This window comes from Mytilus edulis, chromosome 5 (genome assembly GCF_963676685.1).
Source record: "Mytilus edulis chromosome 5, xbMytEdul2.2, whole genome shotgun sequence".
Taxonomy (NCBI): Eukaryota; Metazoa; Mollusca; class Bivalvia; order Mytilida; family Mytilidae; genus Mytilus; species Mytilus edulis.
This window is the reverse complement of record NC_092348.1, coordinates 72,018,584-72,033,794: the sequence shown is the minus strand read 5'-3', so window position 1 is coordinate 72,033,794 and position 15,211 is coordinate 72,018,584.

Sequence of the window (15,211 nt, the reverse complement as noted above, 5' to 3'; positions counted from 1 at the left end):
TATTTGGCCTTTTTAACTTTTTTTCGAGCGTCACCGATTAGTCTTTTTTTACCGAGCGTCTTGCAAAAAAAAACCAATTTCAATCCTGGTACCTATGATGAGTTTATTTACATGCTACTTTTTTAAAGGAGAAGACATATCAATGTCTCTTTGTTTAGCATCATTTGAATATGTATTGTGAATTTACCAAATCATTAAGATGTTCATATGACACAAGTCGGTCTGACATCAATATGGTATATCTAAATTTTTTGGTTTTTCATATTGGCATATAGCTTTAAAAGATGCTAATATGTGCAAAATACTAGTATTTTTCGGGTAAAGCGGTTAATCATATATATTGACAAAAAACATGTATGAAATGATAATTTAAAATAGTTTTTTTTAAAGAACAAAACATGACCGGTTGTAACATTATCCTATCGAACATGATCTTATTGGAAAGGAATCTTTATCGCAATTTGGTAAACAGTTTGTATCGATTTCGATTTTCTATGCCAAAAATATATAACTCGTATTTATGAAAAGGGAAACATTTCTTTATCAGCGTCGTTTGTTTATCTGTGGTGATTTTCGGTTCGTTAACAGGATTCATGTGATATCTACAATATATCTAATAGTGTTTTTTAATGTTAAATGTCATGTGATATCTAGTAACAAAGAATCACCTCCCCTGTTAACACTGTCAATGTTTGTCCCTTTTTAACAATAACGCTTGTTATTAAAGAAAAAAACACCTTTCAAAATTCTTCAATTTTACTTTCAGATATATTGATGATGTCACTGAGTAACCCATATTTTAGCTAATACTTACATCTCATATATTCCAGTGAACTTGAAATTAAGAATACTACTGATACTAAAAGGACTGCTTCCTACCTTGATCTTTTCCTCAATATTGACACAGATGGACGACTTCACACTAGAATATATGACAAACGGGACGATTTCAACTTCCCAATTATCAATTTTTCCATTTCTTAGCAGTAGCATACCCTCTGTCCCTTCGTATGGTGTTTACATATCTCAGTTGATATGTTATGCTCATGCATCTTCATATACAGGAGTGTGCTCCTGACGCAGAAACTGCTCCAACAAAGTTATGAGGATAAAGATTAAAAATGACATTCCGTAAATTATATGAACACCACCACGAATTGGTTGATCCATACGATGTGTCTTTGTCTTAACCAACTAAGGACATTTTTACCACGTCTGAAATTGTGGTTTGTTATTACGTCGTCATATCTTTTAAGTACCGAACGTGACCTATTTCCGATTGGGACTGTTTTGCTAAATGTGAATTCGCATTGCTATAATATTAAGACGTGTCACGGTATTTGTTATCCAACATTCATGTTTTTATTTTTGATGAAGTATTAGTTATAATGATCGAATATTGTAAGATATCTTATTGTTCGTAGTCGTAATTCTCACTTTGTTAATTTCTAATCGTGTGTGAGGGTAAAGATGATTAATCACCCAGTTCATTTATAAGATTTTAGTTTGGTTGGGGCAACTAAACTTACACGATGTATTTGGTTTACAGTTTGATTTAGAATAAATAGCGACATAGCTAGATAATACAATTGATTATCTATTTAATAACACAATTCTATTATAATAGTACAAATGTATAGTAATATAAATTGTTATTAAATACATCAAATATGATTATTACAAACCTAATCTTGAACTATGTCTTTTTGGGGGGGGGGAATTTTTAGAAATTTACCTGTGACGTCAATTGTGTGCGCCGATCTAGTCGGTTGACATACAATGCGTGGTTGATTTTATGTGCTGACCTATGTTGTTTTACGTGTTCGTTTTTATTCTGTGGGTAGTCACCACTTTGGTGTTGACATGTATATTAATTATATTATTATAAATTAACTGTTTGCAAAAGTTTGAATTTTTCTAAATACTAAGGATGTTCTTATCCTAGGCAAATAACCGTATTTGGCACAACTTTTGGGAATTTTGGGTCATCAATGCACTTCATCTTTGTTTGACTTTCTTTAATATTTTGAATTGAGCGTCACTGATGGGTCTTATGTAGACGAAACTCGCGCGTCTGTCGTATTAAATTATAAGCCTGGTACCTTTAATAACTATTAGCATGTCGTAATGTTTTATTGTATTATCAATTTGTGTATTTCTTTGTCCTGAAGGTTCTTCCATTTATTTGTAATGTAGTCATGTAACGTTGTCATTAAACATCGCAATAAAAGCGGGAGGTTTGGCTAACCTCAAAACAAGGTTCAATCCACCATTGTTTCTTGGAATATCGTGTACCAAGTCAGGAACATGGCACTTGTTATCTTATAGCTTGTTTCTATGTGTTTTGCATTGTCGTTTGGTTTTTTGGTGTTTTTTCTGTTATTTCGTTGTTTTTTCTCTTATATTTGATGTGTTTCCCTCAGTTTTAGTTTGTAACCCGGATTTGTTTTATCCCAATCGATTTATGACTTTCTAACAGCGGTTTACTACTGTTGCCTTTATTTGTTATAAATTCAAAAGAAAACCTTCTGGTAAACAGTAACAATATATAAAATTGAAATAAATGCAATATTAACATTTGATATAGGTTTAATACTTTAAAATGACGCTATGCGAAAAAATCGTGGAGTACCAACTTCAACTTTTTTTCTACTGCATACCTTTCCGGAACTTGCCAATTGTCTATGAACAGGGTCTGATGGCAAATTTTTGAAGAGGGAATGTTTCCATAAAACGGATTGTATGCCGCTTAGCATAGCGAGATGAAAATGTTATGCACAGATATCGTAAAAAATATAATACAATAAAACTATTGACGAGCAAAGTAGGCTATAAAAACCTACAAGTCCCTTTGGTACGTCTATGCGTATAGATCAGAGAAGTTCGGGAAGAAATATCAAAATAATTGATTGATGTGTAGCAAAGATTAACAACTTTTTAAAATTAAGTTACTGACCAAATTGAAACGGACTTAATTTTTATTGATGTAAATATAGATTGCAAAAACATCGAGAAGACCGCAATAAAATTGATAATGGAAATGGGGAATGTGTCAAAGAGAAAACAACCCGACCATAGAAAAAACAACAGCAGAAGGTCACTTACAGGTCTTCAACGTAGCGAGAAATTCCCGCACCCGGAGGCGTCCTTCAGCTGGCCCCTAAACAAATATATACTAGTTCAGTGATAATGAATGCCATACTAATTTCCAAATTGTAAACAAGAAACTAAAATTAAAACAATATAAGACTAACAAAGGCAATAGGCTCCTGACTTGGGACAGGCGCAAAAAGGCGGCGGGGTTAAACATGTTTATGAGATCTCAACCACTCCCCCTATACCTCTAGCCAATGTAGAAAAGTAAACGCATAACAATACGCACATTTAAAATTCAGTTCAAGAGAAGTCCGAGTCTGATGTCAAAAGATGAAACCATAGAAAATAAACAAAATGACAATAATACATAAATAACAAAAGACCACTAGCAGTTAACTGACATGTCAGCTCCAGACTTCAATTAAACTGATTGAAAGATTATGATTTCATCATATGAATATTAGGCACAATCCTTCCCGTTAGGGGTTTAGTATCATACCATCATAACATATATGAGAAGAACATAACCCTTGTCATGCCAACAACTGGTTTTTGAATAAATGTGTTTAGTTCCGATGCAAAGACCCTATAAGTGAATCAATATTAATGCCAAAATATGCAATCTTTAATGACCTGACAACAGTATCGTAACTATATCCCTTCTCAATAAGTCTATTTAAAGGTTTTGTTAGTTTCTACAATTTCCATAAAAAATTGGATGTGAAATACCTGAACGTATAAGAAGTCTGCATGTTGAGCTATATTTACGAATGATGTCCTTATACCGATGATAAAATTTAGTAAATGTTTTAACTGGTTTGTGATATCGAAAACCCTGGTGTAATAATGTTTTCAGTAATACATAAATTTCTCTCGTTAAAATCTAAAATATTGTTACATACACGAGAAAATCGTACAAGTTGAGATATATAAACACCGTAAGATGGTGACAAGGGAACGTCACCATCTAAAAATGGACAATTAACGATAGGAAATGAAAAATCATCTCTTTTATCATAAATTTTAGTATTAAGCTTTCCGTTAGTGATATAGATATCAAGATCGAGGAAAGGGCAGTGGTCATTGTTAGTATTAGCTTTATTTAAAGTAAGTTCAACAGGATAGATTTCTTTAGTATACATACTGAAGTCGTCATTATTGAGAGCCAAAATATCATCCAAATATCTAAAAGTATTATTAAATTTGTTTATCAGATGTTGTTTCGATGGGTCTTTGTTGATTTTTATCATAAATTGTAACTCATAGCAAAACAAAAACAGGTCCACAATAAGTGGTGCACAGTTAGTCCCCATTGAAATTCCGATAACCTTGTACAAAAATCGAGACGACTTATTCTTAAAACTATAATATAAAATAATAAAAATATTTTAAAGGATACCTTCCACGGTAAAAGACAGTTCCTTTTTTAATCTTCACATGAACAACTTTTCATTGATTATATTGATGAAATTACAGTATGTCTATATTGAAAGTTCACCGGACAAGAGTAGACATGCGTACTCGAAAAACTTAGATTAGAAAAATATGTCTAGTTTGGGAATTGTAACATGCTAAGAACTACGTAGGACACTAAAAAAAAGTGAGGACTTAAAAGAGCATGAGAATTCGTAATTACATGTTTTTTCCATTTTCTTTTTATCTAAATGCAGCAAAAATTTACATTTTGAAATTTCAGTCTCACAAGCGTCTAATGCAAATGTCTCGATAGATAAAACAACATATTATTGAATGTAAATTTCTAATAGCAAATCCTTATTTTTTTTTTTTAGATGTACGACTGTTGTTTAGAAATATCATTTAATCAGTATCTTTAATGGTATTTGTTGATTATGTACACTTTTTCATAAGGAGAGACACTTTTCAAATTTTGTTTTGCCACTAAATGAACAAATGAAACGTGTGGTCAATTAGATCTATTAACAAAGTATATTTTTGTGTTCAAAATTTAGTTGAGTCAGCTAAATGTACCACTAAATATTTAGTTGATAAGAAATATTCTATGCCAAATAAAATACTATTTTCAAGTTTCTGTTTCAAGGGTCGAACGATGTAACAGCAGTTATGGATCCTGTAACGATTTTACTTTGTTATAGCGTTTTTATGAAATTTAGTGGGATATAACATTGTTTTTTAAATAAAACTATCGGTTTTCAGATATCAAATTATAAAACCGATCAATACATATCCGGAGATGACGTGCTGTGTTCAAAGGTACAATCGTTAGTTTGCTCTCTTGTTGTTTTGTTAGGTTATATATTAAGTGGTTAAATATTAAGTTTTTCTTCGAATATTGTTAATGACAGTACAAGCCGATAAGTGTGGTTAAATCAAAATTATTCTATCGATAAATCGATCAGTTACACTACAGCTAAGTAATACATACTGATGGTTAAAATAAGTTAATTCATATTTAGAAATGTTTGTCACTTTGTCAAAGCTATCTGAAATACAGAAATAGGGCCTCACATCGGGGCCTTTGTTTACGCCATTTAAGTTGGAAAAGTTTTTCACAAAAGATCTGTTATATGGCAGTTTAAATTGACGACTTACTACAATGTCTAAGCTTTTAAATTTCAAAGTTTCTAGTTGCATTTTTGCTATAAAAAGGGTGTGTAATGTTTATATTAGGAACATAAGGTTATAGAGAGAACTCATAAATTCCCATAACACGTACTTATATAGTAGACACGTACAATAATTGTTCTATCACGGAATAGTTTGTGGGTATTTAGGGGGAAACAATTACTGTAATAAATAAAATTACTTCTATCATCGTATTAATCAGGATATGTCTATTATACATGCGGGCTCTTTCGGATTGTTGCTGCATATACATTTGTATATCAAAAATTTTCAATAAGCTTTCTCTTTTTGTTTTAAAACGAACATTGCTGTGTCAGTTCCTATGTGGATGTCAAATGTCTGTGGATGTCGTATTCTGTATTACATGATCAACGAGAAATATAAGTAGATTCGATCAACAGAGTTACCACGATTGGTTCATCATAATAACTATTGATATTCCTTACAACCATAAATTGACTGAAAATAACCCATGATTATCTTTTTTATTTCTGTTTTCTGTTTACAATTCAAATATGAATCACCATTTATTTTATAAAAACAAAATTGTAAGGGTTTCACGGAACCCAGTGTCTCGCCTACTTTTGCTGTTGTCTATGTTTTTAGTGTGATAGGGGAATGCCCATTATATAAATAATGCATATCTGAGAGGGTGATAGAGCAGATAGTTACCCCGAGAAAACATTGTCGACCGAGGGGAAGCGGGTGCCATTTTGTTTTCCCTTCTACGATTTATGTAAAATGTATTTTGCCGACATGAATAACAATGTTGACTGCTGTACCCCAAATTTTGAAATATCTACCTATTATGTCTGTTTGTTTTTGCTAACGCGTTATCGTCAATATGATGGAATTCTATGTGACTGCACATTGAGAGGTTTAGATAGTTATGAAATCAGATTTAATTCACCATTTTATACACGCTTAGGAAATGTGTACCACACCAATGTTTTCCATCGGTTTGATGTGTTTGAGCTTTTGATTTTGCATTATATAAAGGACTGTCCGTTTAGAATTGTCCTTGGAGTTTGGTATTTTTGGTATCTTACTTTTACATATCATCATAACGGCTTATCAGTTAAATACCTTTTAATTAAATAACTGAGATTACACGTTACAGTATCAGGTCAAATATGTCGCTGGCTTCGCAATTCTTGGTTTTACATGAAGACATTACAAAGTAATGTGCAAATCAAAATCCAGATGTCTCGTAACTAAATAATAAAAAGTCAAGTGAAAAACAGATGAAATATTGAAACTGAGGGATTCTTTAAGGGGATCTAATCACGGCCGACACTCGGCTAACCGAGAGATTGGTCGGTTAATCTATATTGAGTATGCGGCTATATCGGCGGTTGGTCTGTTAATCGGGTTGGCTAAAGTCTGTTAATCAGGTGTTATCGAGAAAATCATTGAAAGTTCAGCATGTTTCATAGTATAACTTTCTAAATATATTTTCATCATAAAAAGTATTCATGTCTAACAAAACAATTCAATGTACTGAATTCAGTGGTGTAATTATTATTTTTCTAGCTTCGATGTACGATCTATAAAATGAAAAGGCGGGTTACTCATCAATAAATTTATACACATTTTACACACATAAAATGTACACAAAATGACACATTGGTTAAATTTACTTGCATTCAATATTTTGAACATCGAAAAAAGAAAGGCATTATGTTTGTTAACCATATTGATATCATTGTGTGAAAAATCTACACGAAAATCTGTATTTTGGTGACATAAATCAATCTTTATTTAAAACCTGGTCTGTTAATGGGTCGGATGTATAAAACTCGGTCTGTTAATTGGTCTGTTAAGAGTTATGAATGGCAATAAAAGTACAATTTTATTGCTATATGGGGTGTTATCGGATCAAATGAGTAGGCTCAAGACGAGCGGCTAAAATATACGAAAACACCACATGAGCAATGAAACATAGCATATACGGAAACAACACATGAAATTGAAAATTGATAAAAATGATTTCAAAAAGTGTAATATTAAAGTAATATTAATTTCATCCAAGAATGATCGCATATATCATGTTGATTCTGCTTAATTGTCATGCATGACACAAATTTGTCATCTACATTGGTAATTTGGTAACCAATATATATAAATCAGAGATAAACGTCGTAATGTAACTAAACATCAGTAAGTAAAATATATTGGGATGACAAAATATGAAAAGAAAGAAAGAATAATGAGTAAGATAAACAAAATGTAGAAAAAAATGACATAACAATTTAAAGAGTACAGAAATCAACAAAACCCCCAATCCGGACCCTCATGGCATATACACGAGAATCTGGATGGAAATGCAGAATATAGAATAATATATAAGGACAGTAGAGAGTGATACATTGCTAAAAACGAGAGAAAAATAATACTTGTTTAAGAATACACACATGAAACACCGATGGCTGTTGAAACAGTAACGGATTGCGATGTACTTATATTGGTGACAAATTCTATAAGTTTACATGCGGACAACTATGGTGGCAGGTTAATGCCATTTTGCGTTTTAGCGCTTTATCGTTTTCGCCTTACATATTATATATGGCGGAAACGCGAAATTGCGAAGTCGAAAACGCGAAAATGCGAAACCGATTTCTCGTTTTCGACTTCTCGTTTTCGCGTTTTCGCGTTTTCGACTTTGCGATTTCGCCTTTTCGCTATTTCGCGTTTTCGCCATATAGAATATGAAAGGCGAAATCGCGAAAACGCGAAATGGACTTCACCGGCTACCATAGACAACTGTGGTTCTCCTCTGCACTTATGTAGAAAGGAACTAAACGGAATAAAATTAATTGAAACTTAATTAAAATAACCAAATGTAGCTGCATTCGCTCCTTTCCGTTTACTTCTTAAGAGTGATTTGTAAACAACATATGATTAAGTAATAGAAGAAAAGAACCAATTGGATGATGCTGACGAATTAGGGTTTAACGTCCAGTGACAAATATCATGTTCATATGTGAACGAGAACACGTTATATGTACCCTGTGTTGTATTAGACACTTTCAGTCGGAATTGAGAACGTGCTACTTCAAACAGACACAAAAATTAAGGCTGATTGAAAACGTCAATAAAAAGTTCATGCATATTCCAGAGGCCAATACATATCACGCTATATTGAAGTGACACACCCTTCAATAAAATGCAAAGAAAGTCAAAATAAAAATGCTCTTTCTATGATACTGTGGCACCGTATTGTCATTTGTGTTTACTCAGGAACATCTCATTCTTAAATTTGTCGTGGCTAAATAACTCTTAACTGACACAATTTCAATTGACCAACCCATTAACACTTTATTCCCATAATTTTCACTAAAACGTGGTATTATTCACGTTATTTTACAATTATGATATATTTACTAATGTCAATTTATTTTTTAGAAACACAGTACTATTTTTTGTCCTTTAAATGATATTTAAATTTGTTTGTTTTGCCTTTTATTCAAAAAATTGCTATGCGTATAAGCATAAATACTGCATACTTGCGCGACGCCTTTTAGTTTTACTGAAAACTAAGAAATGTTTTATACAAATGTAAAATGTTCTATGATAGATATCATTTTGTCAGACACTTTTCTTTTTTTGATTTGGTTCTTATAACATGCCAAACATCTGTATATTTAATAGAGTTTAACATTAAATTAATCGTTTTACTCTTAACAGACGTATAACCAACCCGATTAACAGACCAATCGCCCATATAGCCGCATACTCAATATAGATTAACCGACCAATCTCTCGGTTAGCCGAGTGTCGGCCGTGCTAATGTTGCCACGTAGAACGTGTGGTAGCCGTATGTCTAATATTAACATTTTAAAAACCCAAATAGTGACAATATTAAGTTCAGGTTCAGTTCTTGAAGTACACAAATTTTGTGTTTAAGTTTATTCTAACAAAGGACTAGTGCATGTATAGGAACAATCAATATTAGAATTCAACAAATTCAAAAAATGTATGCAAAAATTTAAATGAAGTTACACATCATGGTTAAAACCTGATTACGTCGAATAAATCATCTCTCTTTTCATGCAACATTTACGAAACCATAACATAAATCAAATTTTACTTTGCGAAATCCGGACTTATAAAAACGCATGCCGTGAAATGTAAACTACTTTTAACTAAAGCCAAATGTTTTATTTTAAATGACAATTTGGTGTACTTCTAAGATAATTATCTCACTAAATTCAGCAAAGAGCTGTAATAAAGAAAAAAAAAACCTGTTGCTGCATGATCTATAACTGCTGTTTCGTCGTTCGACCCTTGAAACATGGTAGAAAAAATTAATAAAATCGAATTGAGCATAGGATCTTTCTTAGCCAATGAAGCTTTAGTAGTAAATTTAGCTGAACAAAAGAATATCGGTAGAATCTTATTGACTTCGCGTGTAATTCGTTCATTCAGATGCAAAAATTAGAAAAGTGATGCTTTTTATGAACATTCTACAAAATCAACAGTAAACAACGACGGTGAAAATACCGATTAAACGATATTTCTGAACAACAAGCGTATATCTAAATAAAGTATAGGTTAAATTGTGTTATTGGAACTATACATGCAAATGTCTGGTGTACCACTTTCCGTATTTATTGAGATGTTTGTATATATTATCTTCAATATGACTGTTAAAAGTTCCATAACTCTAAAAATACAATTGCATGGAAAATCGAAATTGAACCTTCATTCCCCTTGTGGTGTAGTAATCGGATTCAAGTAAACTTAGCTAGTGTATGACAGGTAAAAAGTTGCATTAAATCTGACGATAAAAGTCCCATAACTCTAAGGAATGCCAAATCCGGAAAGAAGTACCGGCTAGAATGATCCAATTCCAACAATTGTGTTACGTTTTCAGTAAATTGACGAAAGCAAACAGTGTACATCAGAATGGTTTTCTTTAATATACTGTTATCACAGAGATATTTCTCGTTTTTCAGTGGCGGATCCAGAACTTTTCCTAAGGGGAGGGCGCTGACTGACCTAAGGGGGGGGGGGGGGGGGGGGGGGGGGCTCGCTCCAGTCATGCTTCTATGATTCCCTATATAATCAACCAAATTTTTCCCACGAAAGGGGGGGACCGGGCCCCATGGATCCGCCTATGCTTTTATGTAATTTCAATAATGCAAATGTGCAAATGCTGAAATTGAAATAGCAACATGCAAGTTTTGCAAATATTCAAAATCAATGAACCATGACTGAAGGTACATGACTAAACAATCTCCATGGAAATAAGATGTGCCAATGCTAATACAATTGTATGCGAAATACCATTGACTTATGATAAGTATTTTCCTTTAAACAAACCTTAACCCAAACTAATACATGTAAACTAAGCAAAATTTCAAAGTCAATAAACCATAACTATAGGGAGGGAACGGGTCGAATATTCTCCATGGTAATGAGATGTGCCAATCCTAATACAACTGCATACCAAATATCATTGACCTACCACTAGTGATTCACCATAAACTAACCTGATAACAAACTAATGCATGAAAGCAAATCAAAAGTTTCAAAGTCAAAAGACCATAACTGAGGGGCAGGGCCAAATAATCTCTATGATAATGAATATGCTAATACTAATACAACTTCATGCCAAATATCTTTGTCTTATCACTAGTGGTTTACTATAAACTAGACTTAATTACAAACTAATACATTGTTGATGCCCGACGCCGCCGACTGTTGCCAACGCCGGAACAACATACCTATGTCTCGCTTTTTGACTCCGTCACGCGACACAAAAATGAAGAAAACACTTTAAAAATTTCATGCATCTGCAGTGCTTTTCTAAATTTCCTTAATCAGAAAGGATCATAGAAGAATATTTAAACGCCAAGGATGGATGAAATACAAAGCAATTTAAGGGCTTGTCAAAGGCCTTAAAGTAAATGTATAATTCAATTAAGGTCAACATAGTCTTAAATCTGACAATAATAATTGTCCAGTAAATCTGAACAGACCTGCCTTTTTCAAAATAAAAATGGAGTGTTCTTGTATTAATCCTAAAACTGCTTAAAATTTCTTGGAAATCCATCCAAGCAGAATGTGTCAACTGTGACATGTGTGAAAATTGCCTTAAACTCTTGGACTACAAACCCACAAAGTGTCATAACAGAAAAGGAGCTTTTTCCCCAGCTATTTAGATATTCAATACAAGTTTCTAATGTTTGTATGCATTCTTTTATTTTTCCTGGCGGTAGATTTGAGTTAACTCATCAAGGACCTGCGTATAAAATCCAAAAGGGACTCAACAGAAAATTGTGTAAGGTCATCTTTGTCCGATGGAGTTGCAAATCTTGTTTAAGTAAAATATTTAAGAACTGGAATTTACAAAATGAGTCGAATAAAATCATGTCAGTACAAAATGTAATCCAATTATTGTAAAATCTTTCCAACCTTAAATGTGTGACAAAAAAAAACTGTGTCATACAGTCATATCAGTTTATTAAGTGGTAACAAAGGATATCAGCAATTTAAATATTTGAAATATAAAAATAAACAATGGTAAAAATCTAGCTATTTTATTTTCAACAACTACATAGAAAGTCAAGTAACAAACAGTGAAGGGTAAACATATCATTTCAAATTCTATTTTTCAGAGAGACTTAAATACCACATGAGCTAATGTTTAAATTGTGTTGATACTGGTCATTTATTATTGAATCAAACTTGCAACAATAAAATGATTTAATGCTAAGTGTATTTGTAGTAAATGCTGTTATTATGATATTGTTCATATGGCATCATATCTTCCTATAATTAATGAATGGCTATTATTTATTTTGAATTTATTGAACCATAAAATTAATTTTTAACTCTTCACATTGAATAATCCGCGAAGCGGATTATGTAAAATTAATTTTATGGGTCAATAAATTCAAAATAAATTATTGCCATTCATTATAAATAAATTTCTATCAAAAATAAGGCTCAAAGAACTTTTTATATTATTTATATTAACAATTACAACTTACACACATGTTGGCGTATGAATACACAACATCAGAGTGGGCGTGTCGCCATAAAAATTGACAACATTGAAAATAAAACTAATACTTTTAACCAATACACCAAATTTATTTACATCAACATAAATCAAATCCAAAAATAATTTTCAATTGTCAAATTGGTGTGAACAAATCTTTAAACTAAATTAAATTTATTATTGTGTGGAAATTTCAGTGATAAACACGACCCTTGCTCCTGAGAAACAGAATTAAACAAATAACATTATCTGTACATACATCCAGCATTAGAGCAAAGCAATGACTCCTACATTTGAACATTTTTAAAACTGAAAAATTATTTGTTGTCAAAACCTGCATTTATTCCAATGAAATTAATATGATACATCACATGAAGTGAATTACTTAATGCTTGAAAAAAGTATGTACCTGAATAAATTGAGGTTTCTCATTTTAAATTAATAATATCTTTCAACTTTTTCTGCCAATCTATAAAAAGAAGATTTTCAAACAATTTGAAATAAAGTTAGCCCAAAATGTAATACTAGTATAAAATAGCTAAGGATATTATTTTCCATTTTTGTCTTCCTACGACAAGGTACTTTACAATTAGGAAACAAATATATTGAAGAACAGCAACCATACAATATAATACAACTAAAATGGTGAGGTAATCTTTCAACCGTACAGACAAAATAATACAGTATGTTAATTAATATCTTCAAATTATCTGTTTTAGGCAAAATGGCCAAATCTTAGATATTATACTTCACATATTATTTTTTTTTTATGAGAAACAGATACCTACATCATAAAGTAAAGTAACTATTACATCAGCTTTTGAAAAGATATAAATGGCAAGGCTTGTGTGGTTTTTCCTCTGATTTAAAAAAAAAAGAACAACACAGATCATTTTCTTACAAAATAATATCACAAATCAATAACATATATTTCATTTAATTTAATTTTATAAACCATATCTCAACAAATCAAAGAAAAAGAAGATATGCTGGTGGTAACAAAATTATCATAGTATATATACCCTAATCTGTTGAAAACATAATGGTATCAAAAATAAATATTCAAAATAAAACATGTGAACACATCTAAATTCAAATCAAGCACTAGTGTAATCTACCTTCAAACTACAATGTGAACAGATCTAACATACGTTTAAATGGTTTAAGTTACAAAATAATGTCAATAATATAAATTATAAAGTTCTTGAACTGTGTGTTTTTATCACAGTTACAATATTTTTAAAGTTTAAAATGTCTGTTTCCATAAAGGAATATTACTTAGCATCTTTTGGTTAATTGTTCGATAATAAAACTATTTTTTGGGGCAGGTTTTGGAAAGTGGAAGAATATTATTAAAACATACTGTACATATGCATTTCTTAATTTAAACTTTCAGACATGCATAAACTATATATAGCAAAATGAAAAAAAAAAGATCTTATACCTAATAACTGGCCATTAGGGAGCGGTGTGAGGTTGTTTATGGATATTGGATGTAGTAAATCTACACTACATGTACCACATAGATAGATGTTGAATCAATGCTGTTAAAGGTGAGGTATGTTTCAAAGATATAAAGAGGGTTTGAACTTGTCACTTCATATCAAAACATTTTGTCTGCCACTGGAAGAAATGTTTGGATAATGTTGGGAAAATTTATATCGTAATAAGGCACCTACATATCTCTACATGAGTTGTTACAAAGGTTTTTTTTTAAACAGAAGTGTGGTACTATCAAAATAACTAGAGGCTCTAAAGACCCTGTGTCGCTCACCTTGGTCGTGTGCATATTAAACAATGGACACGGATAAATTCATGACATAATTGTGTTTTGGTGATAGTGATGTGTTTGTAGATCTTACTTTACTGAACATTCTTGTTGCTACAATTATCTCTATCTATAATGAACTTGGCCCAGTAATTACAGTGGAAAATATTTTCTAAAAATTAACAAAAATTTATGAAAAATGTTAAAAATTAACTATAAAGGGCAATAACTCCTTAAGGGGTCAATTGACTATTTTGGTCATGCAAACTTATTTGTAGATCTTATTTTGCTGAACGTTATTGCTGTACACAGTTTATCTCTATCTATAATAATATTCAAGATAATAACAAAAAACGGCAAAATTTCCTTAAAATTACCAATTCAGAACAGTAACCTAACAACGGGTTATCCGATCCATGTGAAAACATCAGGGCAGATAGATCTTGACCTGATAAACAATTAAACCCTGTCAGATTTTCTCTTAATGCTTCGGTTTTTGAGTTATAAGCCCAAAACTGCATTTTACCCCTATGTTCTATTATTAGCCATGGCAGCCATTTTGACCATTTTGGTCATGCTGACTTATTTGTAAATCTTACTTTGCTGAACATTATTGCAGTTTACAGTTTATCTCTATCTATAATAATATTCAACATAATAACCAAAAACAGCAAAATTTCCTTAAAATTACCCAATTCAGGGGCAGCAACCTAACAACAGGTTGTCCGATTCAT